General features: G+C 42.5%; 1 protein-coding gene across 2 annotated transcripts in view; it reads left to right on the forward strand.

Moving 5' to 3' along the window:
• The window catches only part of FAM184B (family with sequence similarity 184 member B), a 117,319-nt gene that overhangs the window by 50,552 nt on the left and 52,163 nt on the right, over positions 1 to 14,604 (forward strand). The window lies entirely within an intron of this gene.

The following is a 14,604-nucleotide window of genomic DNA, read 5'->3' on the forward strand; positions in this document are numbered from 1 at the left end:
CAAACCTAAGAGATGAAAAAAGAGTCAAGATGACATCATAAAAAAGGCCTGTGTCTGAAGCTAGCACTGGCTCTGAGCTTTTCAGCTACGTGAGCTAATAAATTTAATATAAACTGGTGGATTTGTGTTTCTGTTTGTATATCTAAAAGGGTCTTGATTAATATGTACATATCTAGGATTTGGCTGCTAAAAATAACTATTTTTAAAGTGATTTCAGGTATTTTTATTGGACAAAATGTGCTGAGAGGGTGTTATGGTTCCATAACCCCTGGACTGTTCTTCAGTTTTTAAAAAGCAAAGGGATTTCCAGAGCATTTTCTACCCTCTGTCACTGACAGACTTTTTAAAACTGGCTCAGGGAACTCGGCCAAGAGTATGAAGACTGTCACCATTTACAGAAATGGAGGTGACTTTTACACTTTATCATGCAGGCTCTCCTTGACAAACTTCCAGATCCTCAGACTTCAGAATGTGCTACTATAGGTTGTGAATCCCCGCAAATGGCTATTGGATTTGAGCTGAATGAAGAGACCTCTGGATTCAGAGCCAAACATAACTGGTGTTTACTACATGTTTATTGAAGAATAGTGTCTACTAATTTCTGACTCTATTAGCTGAGTTGAGTAAAACTTCCAAACTGCATTCATTGATCAGCAGGATGGAGATAATAATTACGTGCCTTTTCTCCTCAGGCAGCACTGTATTTAATTTGATTTACATAGAATGCATCTGAATGGTGCCCGTTTTCTGTCACGTGGAATCCTTCATTCATTTCTCACCATCTGTTGAATTCTGGGCTGGAGTTCTGCTAGGTGAAGTTACTCTGGAGGCCCTACTAGGACCTCTAACGGAAGACTTACCATGTGCCTGCTGTTGTCTGTCCTAGTGTTCGGCATTTGGACACAAGGTAAATAAGCTACCAGCCTGCCTCAGTATCAGGCTGTGCAGTGGTGTCCCTTATTGACTGTGTCCTATGCTACAGTGTTCTGGTCAGATAAAGGTTGAGAGCTGATGCTATGATGAATAGAGGGACTTCTGAGGAGGAGGCCAGACTATCCTGTAATGTCGTCAGTCCTTCAGCTCGGACAATGTAGGAAAGGATCAAAGAGACATAAAGTAGAATAGTCAGGATTTGGAGGAAAGTATTCCAGAAATCTTTGGCTTATACAAACAGCAGGTTTGCCCTCAACTTTACAAAAGCCAAACACTTGGACTATTGGTGGTGCATTTATTCCCAGAAGAGGTTTGTATGAGGTTGAGTTCAAAATCTCATCTCTCAAAGCACAGAGTGGTCACAAGCAATGTGGTTTCTGTTAATCATCTGGACCCTGTGGTTCCCTGTCTCTTGAGTAGAAATTTCAGGTAGCACATTGCACACTTTGTTGCATCCTTGACAACAAGACTCTCTGAAACACCTTTATTGCAAAAGTCATCACATTTACTGCAATTGGGGTGCTCAGACCAACTTCCACTTCTCACCAGCCAAGTGGAGGCCACATAGCCAAGGCCAGATCACTTGGGGGAGACCTCAGGACCTGGCACTTTCTTATCAGAATCTGTTACTCCTTCCAGGGCTTGTGTCTGGGCTTATAATCTTGGGACTTAACTGATGCACTACATTTTGATTGGATATTCTTTAGCCTTAAGAGAAATAGGGTTTTTTCTGATTCTAATGTTTTCTGATTCTAATTTCTGATATTCACACTCATCACAGGAAAATTTTGGGAATGCACAAAAGCAGAAAGAAGAAAAACTGATCACCTTTAATCTTACTTTCCAAAGATAACCCTGTTCGTGTCTTGGTATATTCCTGACCTTTTCCTTTGTCAATCTATATGCACGTGTAAATCAGCATGTATATGTATTTTTAAAATAAACTCAGAACTGTATTGGAACTTTGATTTTATATCCTTTGTATTTTAAATCAACCTATTCATGAGTTTTGGAGGTCCTTGCCATGGTGGACTATCACTATTTTACCAATGCTTATGGCAGCACAAATCAGAAACCAAAAAAATAGGCTGGCCAGGAACTTGACTCAGCGCAGCTCTGCCATTTCTGGTGGGTAGGTTCAATGAGCAGCATCTGCACCAGCACTCATAAACTGAGAATCCATCGAAGTATTTAATTTAGCACAACTCTTTAATGGCTGATACACTCAGGGCCACATGAAGTCAGAGCAAGGAAATTGAGTGATGGCAGGAAAGACAATTTCCAAAGGTGACCTGAGATAGGAAATAACCTTATTTTTTTTCTTTTTAAATTTTATTTAAAGAATACAAACTTTATGTATTTCATATATAAAAATTTTGAATGGATTGGAAAATATGTAAGGAGATTCCCCCCATCTGTTCCCTAAACAGGAACAGTGGAAAAAATAAAATTTCATTTAGAATGCGCATTCAATATTTGTATTTACCATGCTGTGGGGTTTACCTTTTGAAGCTATTTTGTAAAATGGAAACTATTGTGAAAAAATAATATTAGTGATCACTGTGGTCATAAATTTGTATTTATGAAATACATGAAGTTTGTATACCTTAAATAAAAGGTTTCTGGGAAAAAATATTTGATAAACAATGCATCAGAGTACATATATAATAAATAATGAATAGGTTAAAAATAACCTTAGTACTAACATAATTTATATGGAATGTGTACATGCCTGTCTATATAGATATGCACATAAAGCCTACTTTCAAAAGTATCGTCTATACCGGTGAACTTGATAAGCTGCCGTCTGCCTTTGGGTTCACGCACTTCCACTTGTAAGCATGGTTATAAGTGCTGATGGTCCTGCTTGGATTATTTCTCTGTCAAAATATTGCCTGGGAGAGGTATTAGGATTTCTTTGTGTTGTTTTCATTCATAAAAGAAGCATCATTCACACACTCCAGTATCCATTGACCAGGATGGCCAACCAAAGGAGCTTTCCAATAAAGCTGTAAACAAGTTGCTTGACATCTGAACTAGGCAGATTGGCCCTTTTCCAGGTCCCACATCTCATACAGCTGGTGCAGCTTGCTGCAAGGGAGGCCTGCCTGTGTTCCTGTTTGAGTGCAGGACTGGGCTGGTGAGAGGAAGGAGTGCTAATTAAGAGCCTGCCATCACCTTTCAGCTATGTTTGTCTAAATTGGTTTGGGACACAGTTGGGTTTCAATTACAAGGAAGCATATTTCTCACAGTTCAGTGCCATGTGTAGCTAGGTGCCAACCAACAGCTCTCTGATGGGTAGTGATGAGATTTTAATTAGTGTTTTGGATCCATCTGGAAACCCATTCCAAGTGTCTTTGCTTGAAGCAGCTCAGCCTTGTCTGGGACCGGTTCCAGCCTGTTTCCATGGAGGAAGAAACAGCAACTGCATGACCCATGCTCTTTCTGGGCATTACAGCACCCAAATTCAAACTTTCCATTCTGGAGATTTAGCTAGCCCTCTTTTCTGACTTGAGGCCAGGAAAACAGAAGCCCTCTCTGTGTGCAGGGATATGAGTCAAGAGCAGTGGCTGTGGCCTTCTGATGCTCTGAAACCCAAACCCAAACCCCTTCCCCTGCTCTAATCCCAGTCTTACCTCTCTGCTTCCTCCTCTTTCCACGCTCATCACATCCAGGCCACTTTGGTTCCAAAATGAATGAAATGGAGAGTTTTTAAATGGAGTGCCTCTAACTCCCGAGAGGCCAGGTCTTACTAAAAAAAACTTCCTGAATGGAACTGCTGTTCTCCAAATTTGCACTTACCTTTCTGAACCTTAGGCTCCTTGTAACTTGAATGTTAAAAATGTCTCCAGATGATCCCAAGATCTACCCTATCAGGGTCCTGGGACAAAGCCTGGAGTGTCCATGGCCCACACAGGCTACATAAACAGGAGAAAGTCTAAATTCCTTAACATGATGCCAGATTTATCAGTGTCTGACCCCTGCCCATCTTTGTGTCGTGGTCGTGCTCTCTTCCCAGCCTCTCACCCCAGTTTTGGCCATAAGGACCCCCCTCTATTTCATACCTTTGTACTACTACTCCTTTTACCTGTATTGCCTCCCCTTCCTGCACAGCTGGCTGACATTCGCTCCTCTTTCCAAACCCAACTCAATTATCCTCTCTACTCTGATGCCTTTTCTGCAAGAGTGGAGAGAGTCATCAATTCAGCAAATATTTAGAAACTGTTCTGAAATCTAATGAACTATGCAGACAAAAATTCTCACCTGTCGTCAGGTGGTTAGCCTAGCAGTTAAGACACGTGCATTCCATTTGGGAGTACATGGATTGAACAACAGTCTCTGGTCCCTTGCTCAAGCTTCCTACTAAGGGAGACCCTGAGAGGAAGCAGGTTATTACTCAAGTAGTTGACTTCCTGCCACCTATATGGGAGATCTGGATTTAGTTTCCAGCTCCTGGCTTTCTCCCAGCCCTGACTTTTGTGGGCATTTGGGGAGTGAACCAGAAGATAGGAGGAGATTCTCTCTCTCTCTCTCTCCCTCTCCCTCTCCCTCTTCCTGTCTCTCATTCTCTCTCCCTCTCTCTCTCTTTCTCTCTCTGCACTTCTCAAGTAATAATTTTTAAAAGTTTTTTTTTAAATACCCATTTTGGGGCCAGTGCTATGGCATAGTGGGAAAAGCCACTGCCTGCAGTGCTTTTATCCCATATGGGCACTGGTTTGGGTCCAGCTGCGCCTCATCCAATCCAGCTCTCTGCTATAGCCTGGGAATGCAGTGGAAGATGGCCCAAGTCCTTGGGCCCCTGCACCCATGTGGGAGACCCAGAGGAAGCTCCTGGCTCCTAGCTTCAAATCAACTCAGCTCCAGCCATTGCAGCCATTTGGGGAGTGAAACAGCAGATGGAAGATATTTCTCTCTCTCTCTAACTCTGCCTTTCAAATAAATAAATAAATCTTTTTAAAAAAAAATACCCATCTTGGGGGCTGGTGCTGTGGCATAGTATGTTAAGCTCCAACCTGGGCTGCCAGCATCCCTTGTGGGCACTGGTTTGAGTCCTGGCTACTGCACTTCCAGTCCAGCTCCTTGATAATGCATCTGGGAAAGCAGCGAAAGGATGGCCTACGTGCTGGGGCCCCCAAACCCATGTGGGAGACCCAGATGAAACTCCTGGCTTCTGGCTTCCCTTCACTCTGTCCCAGCTGTGGCCATTGCAACAATTTGGGGAGTAAACCAGTAGATGGAAGACATCTCTTTTTCTCTTTCTCTTTCTCTCCCTCTCTCCCTCTCTCCCTCTCTTCCTCACTCCCTTTCTCCCTCTCTTCCTCTCTCCCTCTCTCCCTCTTTCCCGCTCCCTTTCCCTCTCCCTCCCCCTCCCTTCCTCTCTGTGCCTCTTCTCCATAACTCTGCCTTTAAATAAACAAAATAAATCTTTAAAAAAAATCCCTATCTTGGGGCTGGTATTATAGCACAGTGGATTAAGCCGCTGCCTGCAATGCCAGCATCCTAACTGGACTGTGGTTCCAGCCCTAGCTGCTCCGTTTCTGATCCAGCCCCCTGCTAATGTGCCTGGGAAAGTAGTGGAGGATGGCCCAAGTACTTGGGTCCCTGTCATCCATGTTGGGAGACCCAGATGGAGTTCCAGGCTCCTGGCTTTGGCCTGTATCAGCTCTGCCCATTGCCACCATTTGGGGAGTGAACCAGCAGATGGAAGATATTCTCTCTCTCTCTCTCTCTCTCTCTCTCTCTCTCTGTGTGTGTGTGTGTGTGTGTAACTTTGACTTGAAAAAAAAAAATCCCAATCTTCTTATAACTCATATCTGAGAGAGGAAAGTGAAATTGCTAAATCATATGGTAATTCTGTTTAATTTTTTAGGAACCACCAGACTGTTTTCCAAGTTACTGCACCATTTTACATCCCTTTCCCCACCCCTGCCCCCAAAACACAAAGGCTCTGAGTTTTCCAAATTCTAATCAACATTTATTTTCTTTTGTGCTGATGAAAGCCATCCTAATTGGTTTGGGTTTTGCTTTGCATTTCCTAATCATTAGAGATGTTGAGCATCTTTTCATGTGCTTATTGATCAACTCCAAAATTTTGACATATACACTGATAAGAAGGGTGTTGCTGTGAAATGAAATGGGGAATACTATGAGATGAACAGATTTTGAAGGAAAAATCCAGAGTTAAATTTGAGACACATATTATATTCCTAGTAGAGATACTGGAAAACAGCAGGTTCTATAAGTCTGATATTCAAGTGACAAGTCTAGCCTGGTCATGTAAATTTGGGAGTCACTGGCAAATAGACAATGCATTAAAACATGAGATTGAGCGATAGTCCAAGGGAATGTTTATAGAGAAGAGATACAGTCTTCAGCCTAAGCTCTAGGACGCTCTTATTTGAAGGATGGGAGATGAGGAGGAACTAACAAACCAAGGAGGTGAGGAAGGAGCTTCAGTGATCAATGGATAGGTGTTGCACCTTGAAAGCCAAGTGAAGATAATGTGTCAAAAAGGAGGGAGTGATGTATCAGATCAATACTGCTGGACAACTGAAGAGGTAAAGACTGAGAATTGGCAACATGGAGGGTATTAGTAGCCTTGATGAACTGGGTGGATTGGATCATCCCTTCATACTAGGGATGAATCCCACTTGGTCCAGGTGAATGATCTTTCTGATGTGTTGTTAGATTCAATTAGCTAGTGTTTTTTTGAGGATTTTTGCAACTCCATCTATCAGAGATATTGCTCTATATTTCTCTCTGTTATCTTTTTCTGTTTTAGGAATTAAGGTGATGCTAGCTTCAAAGAAGGAGTTAGGGAGGACTCTCTCCCTTTCAGTTGCTTTGAATAGCTTGAAAAGAATTGGAATTAGTTCTTCTTTAAATGTCTTGGAGAATTCAGTAGCGAAGCTATGAGATCCTGGGCTTTCTTTTTTTTGGAGGGTCTTTATTACTGATTCAATCTCCATCTTGATTATTGGTCTGTTGAAGTTTTCTATGTATTCATCAATTTTGGTAGATTGTATGTATCCAGGAATCTATCCATTTCTTCTAGATTTTCCAATTTGTTGGCATATAGCTCTTTGTAGTAATTCCTAATGATTCTTTCTATTTTTGTAGTATCTGCTGTTACATTTTTTCATCTCTGATTCTAATGATTTTTGCCTTCTCTCTCGTTTTTTGATTAGTTGGGCCAATGGTATATCAATTTTCTTTATATTTTTTAAAAAATCAGCTCTTCATTTCTTTTGGGTTTTTTGTTTCAATTTTGTTTATTCTCTAATTTTAATTATTTCTTTCCTCGTACTAATTTGGGGTTTGATTTGTTGTTGCTTTTCTAGGTCCTTGAAGTACATTGATAGCTTATTTATTTGGTGCCTTTCCAATTTCTTGATGTAGGCATCAGTTGCTAAAAACTTCCTTTTTAACACTGCTTTTGCTGTATCCCATAAGTTTTGATATGTTTTATTATCATCTTCATTCATTTACAGAAATTTTTTGATTTCTATAATGATCCACTGTTTCATTCAGGATCATGTTGTTCAGTCACCATGTGTTTGTATATGTTCTAGAGATTCTTGAGTTGTTAATTTCCAGCTTAATTTCACTGTGGTCAGAAAAGGTGCGTGGTATGTTTTTGATTTTCGTGAATTTGCTGAGACTTACTTTATGTATCCTAGTATATGGTCTATCCTTTAGAAAGTTCCATGCACTAGTGAGAAGAATGTGTATTCTGCAACTATGGGATGAAAAGTTCTGTAAAAATCAGGTAGGTCCACTTGGTCCATAGTGTTGATTAGCTCTGTTGTTCCTTTGCTGATTTTTTGTCTGGTTGACCTGTCCATTGATGATAGTGGGGTGTAGAAGTCCCCAATTACTATTGTATTAGAGTCTACGTCTCCATTTAGATCCATTAACCTTACTTTTAAATAACCAGGTGCCCTGTCTTTGGGTACGTATACAACTATTATTGTCATATCTTCCTTTTGAACTGATCCTTTAATCATTACATAGTGCCCTATTCTGTCTCTTTTAACAGTTTTTGTGTTAAAGTCTAGTTTGTCTGATATTAGGATGGCTACACCTGTTCTTTTTTGCTGTCCATTAGCATGGAATATCTTTTTCCATCCTTTCACTTTCAGTTTGCATGTATCTTTGTCAGTGAGGTGTATTTCTTTTTCTTTTTTAATTGCTATGAAGACAGTCATTTATTGAAACATTGCGTGTAATACCAAAGTGATTGGCAATAACCCAAGTATAAAGCAATAAGATATTGGTTGTTAAACTACACTAGATTCACACAACAGAATTTCATGCACTATAAACAAGAATACTGGGAATATCTGTCTGTACTTTTCTTGTATGATGACATCTTTGAGATATACAGTTAAACAAAAAAAAATGAAATGATAGATCACACACACACACACACATATATAAAAGAGGACTTTTAAAATTCATGGAACTACAGAACAAAAAGATAAAATTTTAAAGTATAAACCTATATCTCAACAGAAGCTCTGTCAAGTTCAAGGCCATTTTGTAAGCAATGATATCAGTGATTTGGTCCATCCATAAAGAGCTGAGTGTCCTGAGACTTTAAGCATGTTAATGCAATATTTTTTTACATCATTAACTGTACAAAAATGGGTGTCTTGATATTTTAAGATTAAGAATCAAAAAATCAGAAGAAACCAAATCAGGACCAGAAGGTGGATGCCCAGTGATTTCCCATTAAAACTCTTACAAAACAGCCACCGTTTGATCGAAGGAATGAGCAGGAACATCAGTCACTGTGTGGAGAAAAAAATTCTCTCATGGAGCTTTCTTGGGCAAGTTTCCACCACAGTTTTGGCTCACTTTCTCAAAATATGTTATCATTCTTCTGCCCTCCAGAGAGTCAGCAAGCAAAATACCTCGAGCACCCCCCTGAAACTGCTGCCATCACCTTTGCCCTTGACTGGTCCACTTCGGCTTTGGTTGGACCACTTCCTCCTCTCAGTTACCATTGCTTTGATTGGGCTTTGTCTTCACAATCACAGTGATCAAACCACATTCACCTCTTGTTACAGTTCTTTGAAGAAATGCTTTAAAATTTCCATTGAAAGTTCTGCTCTGAGGTGTGTTTCTTGTAGGTAGCAAATAGATAGATGAGTCTCATTTTTTAAGTCCATTCAGTCAGCCTGTATCTTTTAATTGGAGATTTAGACCATTTACAAGGTTACTATTGATGGTCCTGCCATTTTTTCCATGAATATTCCTATTGTTTGCTTTGGATTTCCTCTGTATTTTACTGGGATATTTTCTGCCTTCATATTCTTTGGAGAGGATTTAAGAGAGAAAGGGAGGGGCATGCACTGTGGTGTAGCAGGTAAAGACATGGTCTGCAGTGCAGGCATCCCATATGGCCACCGGTTCAAGTCCTGGCTGCTCCACTTCTGATCCAGCTCTCTGCTATGGCCTAGGAAAGCAGTGGAAGATGGCCCAAGTCCTTGGGCCCCTGCACCCATGTGGGAGACCCAGAAGAAGCTCCTGGCACCTGGCTTCAGATTGGTGCAGCTCCGACCATTACTATCATTTGGGAAATGAACCAATGGATGGAAGACCTCTCGCATGCTCGCTCGCTCACTCTCCCTCCCTCCCTCCCTCCCTCTCTGTTAACTCTTTCAAAATAAATAAATAAATCTTAAAAAGAGAGAGAGAGAGAGAAGGGAAGCAAGAAATTAGTGATAATGGATATCAGCAAAGTATTTTAGAATTTTGCAATGGGGTACTTAAAAAGAGGATTGAAGGAAGGATTTTTGTCAGTGATAAAAAAAATTATATCACATTTATATTTTGATAGGAGTGATGCATTAATGATGATACCAGAGAAAAAAGGGGACTTAATGAGGCAATGCAATCCTTCCTGCCTTTGGCACTTCTCTGTGCCTCTGCAGACTTTGAGCAAAGTCATTCAGATACCTCCATACATGCAAATTAGCTTACTTTCTATTTCCCTTTATGTATTGGTCATATTTCCCTGCAGTAATGCTGAGTAACAAACAACTCTAAAGTCTCAGTGGCTACAACAGTAACTTATTTATGCTCAAGTTGGCTGCTGTTCAGCTGCTCTCAGTTGGGTTTGGCTGAGTAGGCTAATTTCAGACTTTGGGTTGGGGTCCAACATGCTCCACATGTCTCTATGCTAGAAGTAGTGGCTACCCTGCACATACTTTTCTCATGACAAATGGTAGAATCACAAGATTATGAGCCAAAATTCATGAACACTTTTTTTTTTTTTACAGGTAGAGTGGATAGTGAGAGAGAGAGACAGAGAGAAAGGTCTTCCTTTTTGCCGTTGGTTCACCCTCCAATGGCCGCCGCGGCCAGCGCGCTGCTGCCGGTGCATCGCGCTGATCTGAAGCCAGGAGCCAGGTGCTTCCCCTGGTCTCCCATGCGGATGCAGGGCCCAAGGACTTGGGCCATACTCCACTGCCTTCCCGGGCCACAGCAGAGAGCTGGACTGGAAGAGGAGCAACTGGGACAGAATCCGGCGCCCCGACCGGGACTAGAACCCGGTGTGCCAGCCCCACAAGGTGGAGGCTTAGCCTATTGAGCTGCGGCGCCGGCCCCATGAACACTTTCAAAGCCTCTGTTTGCAACTGGTACACTCATATGCCACTGATCAAAGCAAATCACACAGCCAAGCCCCACATCACAGGGAAAAAAAGTTCCTGCCTTCAAAAGATTGGGTTGGTCATTGGCAAGGAAGAGGAACAAAGGGGAAAATATTGGACAGATAATGGAGTCTGACACATTCTGCTAGTCTTACAGCCCTCAGCAGAATGTTTTTGTGTTCTTATAGGGCTTACTACCTTGCTTACAATGCAGTAGATCCTGCAAGAATATTGAGTGAAGGTCATTGCAAGTTTTTCCCAAACAAAATCATGATTCTGTCTCTTTTAACCTTGGACCCAGAAGGATTTGAGTTTGAATTCCAGCACTCTTACTTTTTAGATCAATGACTTTTGGCAATGATATCAAAGATAGACTACTAACAGGTGGCATTTCTTGAGTCCTTAACATGTGCTTGGAAGGCTGTGAAGAGTTGTATGTGATTTAATTCCCATGCAAAGCTATTAGATAGACATTGCTCTCTGCATGCCTTAGATAAGGTGACTGAGGCTCAGAGGGGATCCATAACTAACCCAAGGTCCCACAGTCAGAAAGAGGTGGGGCTATTTTGTGCACCCCAACTCAACAGGCTCTAAAGCTGTATCATTGTTTTGTATGAAGTTCATTCCACTGCAAAAAGTACGAGCATGAGAATCTGCACTTTGTGGAATCATTAGAAGATTAATTGAAAAAACATATTTAAATTACCTGGCCCAGTGAATGTTGTACTCTGAGTACTCCACAAGTATCATTCTTTTTTCCATTTCTTTCTTTTTTTTTTTTAACAGGCAGAGTTAGACAGTGAGAGAGAGAGAGAGACAGAGAGAAAGGTCTTCCTTTTTGCCGTTGGTACACCCCCAAGTGGCCGCTACGGCCGGTGCATTGCGGCAGGCGCGCTGCACCAATCCAAAGCCAGGAGCCAGGTGCTTCCTCCTGGTTTCCCATGCAGGTGCAGGGCCCAAGGACATGGGCCATCCTCCACTGCACTCCTGGGCCACAGTGGAGAGCTGGACTGGAAGAGGAGAAGTGGGACAGAATCCGGCACCCCAACCGGGACTAGAACCCGGTGTGCCGGTGCTGCAGGTGGAGGATTAGCCTGGTGAGCTGCGGCGCTGGCCTTTTCCATTTCAATTCTGCAAAACATGATGGAAACTTTTCCTTAGGATCTGATGCTTCCAAGCCATTAATTATAGCTTTGTTAAACCTACATTGCTCAACCTCTAAGGCCCTAACAGGCACTCTGCTGAGATTTTTTCTGATGTCAAACCATTAACAGTGGATTTCTAAGACTCTTGGGAAGACTTCCCAGTTTGCTCAGTATTTCTCTTGGCTGCGAAATTATTCATGTCCTTGGTGGACTCTGATCAGCCTCCTCGTGAGAAGGTGGATTTACAAATGAGGTTTGGGCCAGTGTTATGATGCTTCAATCTAGTGGATGGTGAGTGAAAGCCAGCAGGCAAATGGCAGGAGAAGAGTTGCCCTGAGATTCCCCAAATGCTTGGGAGCCAGGACACAGCCAGTTCTCCCAGGTGGGTGGCAGAGACCCAATTCCTTGACCCACCACCACTGCCTCCCAGGGTCTGCATTGTCAGGAAGCTGGAATCAGGAACCAGAGCCTAGAATTTAACCCAGATATTCCAGTGTCACAAGGCCAAACACCTGCTCCTCATACACTTTTTTTGAGCGGCCTCTACTCTATTTTATAATTATATAAGGCTTTGGTTTTTGTTTTTTTGTTTTACTTTTTTGAAAGGACAAAAGACTTTTTCATTTTTTTCCTAAGCTACTTGTCAGGGGTGACCCAGTATAAAAGCTGTTCTCTGGTTGAAAAGGGGGGTCCCACCCTCCTGAACCTCTATCAGGCTTCCAAAAATGATCCTCAGCCTCCACCAAGGAACTCAGGGCTACAAGGAATATGGCTTGAACACCATAAGTGGAGCACTAGTAGGAGCTGACAATGAAATCAGTCTTGTCCAATAGACAGACTTTTGAATAAAGGAAATTCAGCAATTCACAAATGTAACGGGAAATAAGTATGAACTATGAAATGGTAAGGACCCTTGGAATTTTTCTTGAAGGCCTAAGGAAGCCAATATAATGTTTGGCATCTAAAACCTAGTCGTCTTCATGTTCTGTCATCTTTGGTGTGAACAACAACCCCGGGGAGCCCACTCAGCCTCTTGATTTCTCATCCTGTTGGTGTCATCCTCAATGACCTTTTCCTCCCTTCTTCCCCAGCTGCCACACTCTCTCTGCCCCCTCCTTCCAGTTTGTTGGCTCTGAAAAAGATTTCCTCCTCTCCCTCTGTTTCACTCACCTGTCCTGGCTTGAACACATTTAGATGAGTGTGGCTGAGGAAGGTCTCACAGCAAAGAACTATAACCAAATGCACTTTTGAATGCTGCCCTGCAATTTGGACTACTCACTTCCCCCTGGCCAGAAACTAGCTCATGACTTCTCATTCACCCAGCCCCCCTTGCTGCCTTCCTGTCCAACTCTGCGTAGTTAATGACCTTCCTTAATTCTTCATGGAGAATGTAGAAGCCACCTTGTCACTTCTACAAAGTAACTAACTATCCCCTTATTTTCTTGTCACACCTGTTTCCATCTCTTCTTTCCCTCGTTTTCACTGGAAGACAAACCTCCATGCTCCCAAAACCAATCTCCGAGCTACTAATCTCAGGGATTTTGACTCTTCATCATTTATTGTCATTCCTGAGATTTCAACTTCTGGATTCATGGGGTCATTCCCAACATCTCATGGACCTGCCCTGGACTCTGATCAAGCAAGCAGCAGCAGCAGCAGATCCTCTTCCCATCCAACACAGGCTTCCTGCTCTGGGCTCCAGACAGTTATCTACTTCATTTTTAATGTTTTTTTTTTTTTAATTTGAAAGGTGGAGAGGCAGAGAGAAAGCAGACAGATAGAGCTTCCTATCCATTGGTTCACTCCCCAAATGCTCACAACAACCAAGGCCAGGCCAGGTCAGAGTCAGGCCCAGAACTCAATCCAGGTCTCCCAGGTGGGCAGCAGGGACCTGACTACTTGCTCTATCATCTGCCACTACCCATGGTAAGCAATAGCAGGAAGCAATACGAGGAACTGAGTAGCTGAGATTCAATCAGGCACTCCTATGGGTTCTGGGCATCCCGATTGGCTTTTTTTTTTTTTTTTAAGATTTTATTTATTTATTTGACAGGTAGAATTACAGACCGTGAGAGAAATAAAGACAGAGAGAAAGGTCTTCCTTCCATTGGTTGACTCCCCAAATGGCCACAACGGCCAGAGCTGCGCCAATCCAAAGCCAGGAGCCAGGTGCTTCCTCCTGGTCTCCCATGCGGGTGCAGGGCCCAAGCACTTGGGCCATCCTCCACTGCACTCCCAGGCCACAGCAGAGAGCTGGACTGGAAGAGGAGCAACTGGGACCAGAACCAGCCCCCACATGGGATACCAGCACTGCAGGCAGAGGATTAAGCCAGTGTGCCACGGCACCAGCCCCTCTGATTGGCTTCTTATCCACTGCACCAAATGCCTGCCCCTGGTTATCTATTTGCCTTAGTGCCATCACCAATAGAATGTCTAGAGCTATAAAAAATTTAAGAACAGAATTGTGGACTTTCTTCTCTATCCCTGTTCTACTTATACTTTTCTCCATTTCAATAAGCATCTACTTTTGCTTTGGTCATTCTTGATTCCTGGGCTTCCCACTGTGCTCTGGTCTTCCTTTGTTCTTTTCTCCACACAGCAAATGAAAGTTCTTAAAAGAAGTAGAAAGAGCAGACATCCTCGTCTTGTTCCTGATCTCCTGAGGCGCACTCTCAGTCTTTTACCAACGAGCATGATGTTAGCTGCGGGTTTTTCATAGCTGTACTCTATCAGGTTGCTGAGGCTCCCATCTATTTCTAGCTTCTTGGAATTTTGTTGTTGTTGTTGTTGTTGTTGTTGTTGTTGTTATCAGAAAGGATGTTGAACTTTGTTGAACATTTTTCCTGTGTCTGTTGAGACAATTCTGT

The sequence above is a fragment of the Lepus europaeus genome, chromosome 16 (genome assembly GCF_033115175.1).
Source record: "Lepus europaeus isolate LE1 chromosome 16, mLepTim1.pri, whole genome shotgun sequence".
Lineage (NCBI taxonomy): Eukaryota > Metazoa > Chordata > Mammalia > Lagomorpha > Leporidae > Lepus > Lepus europaeus.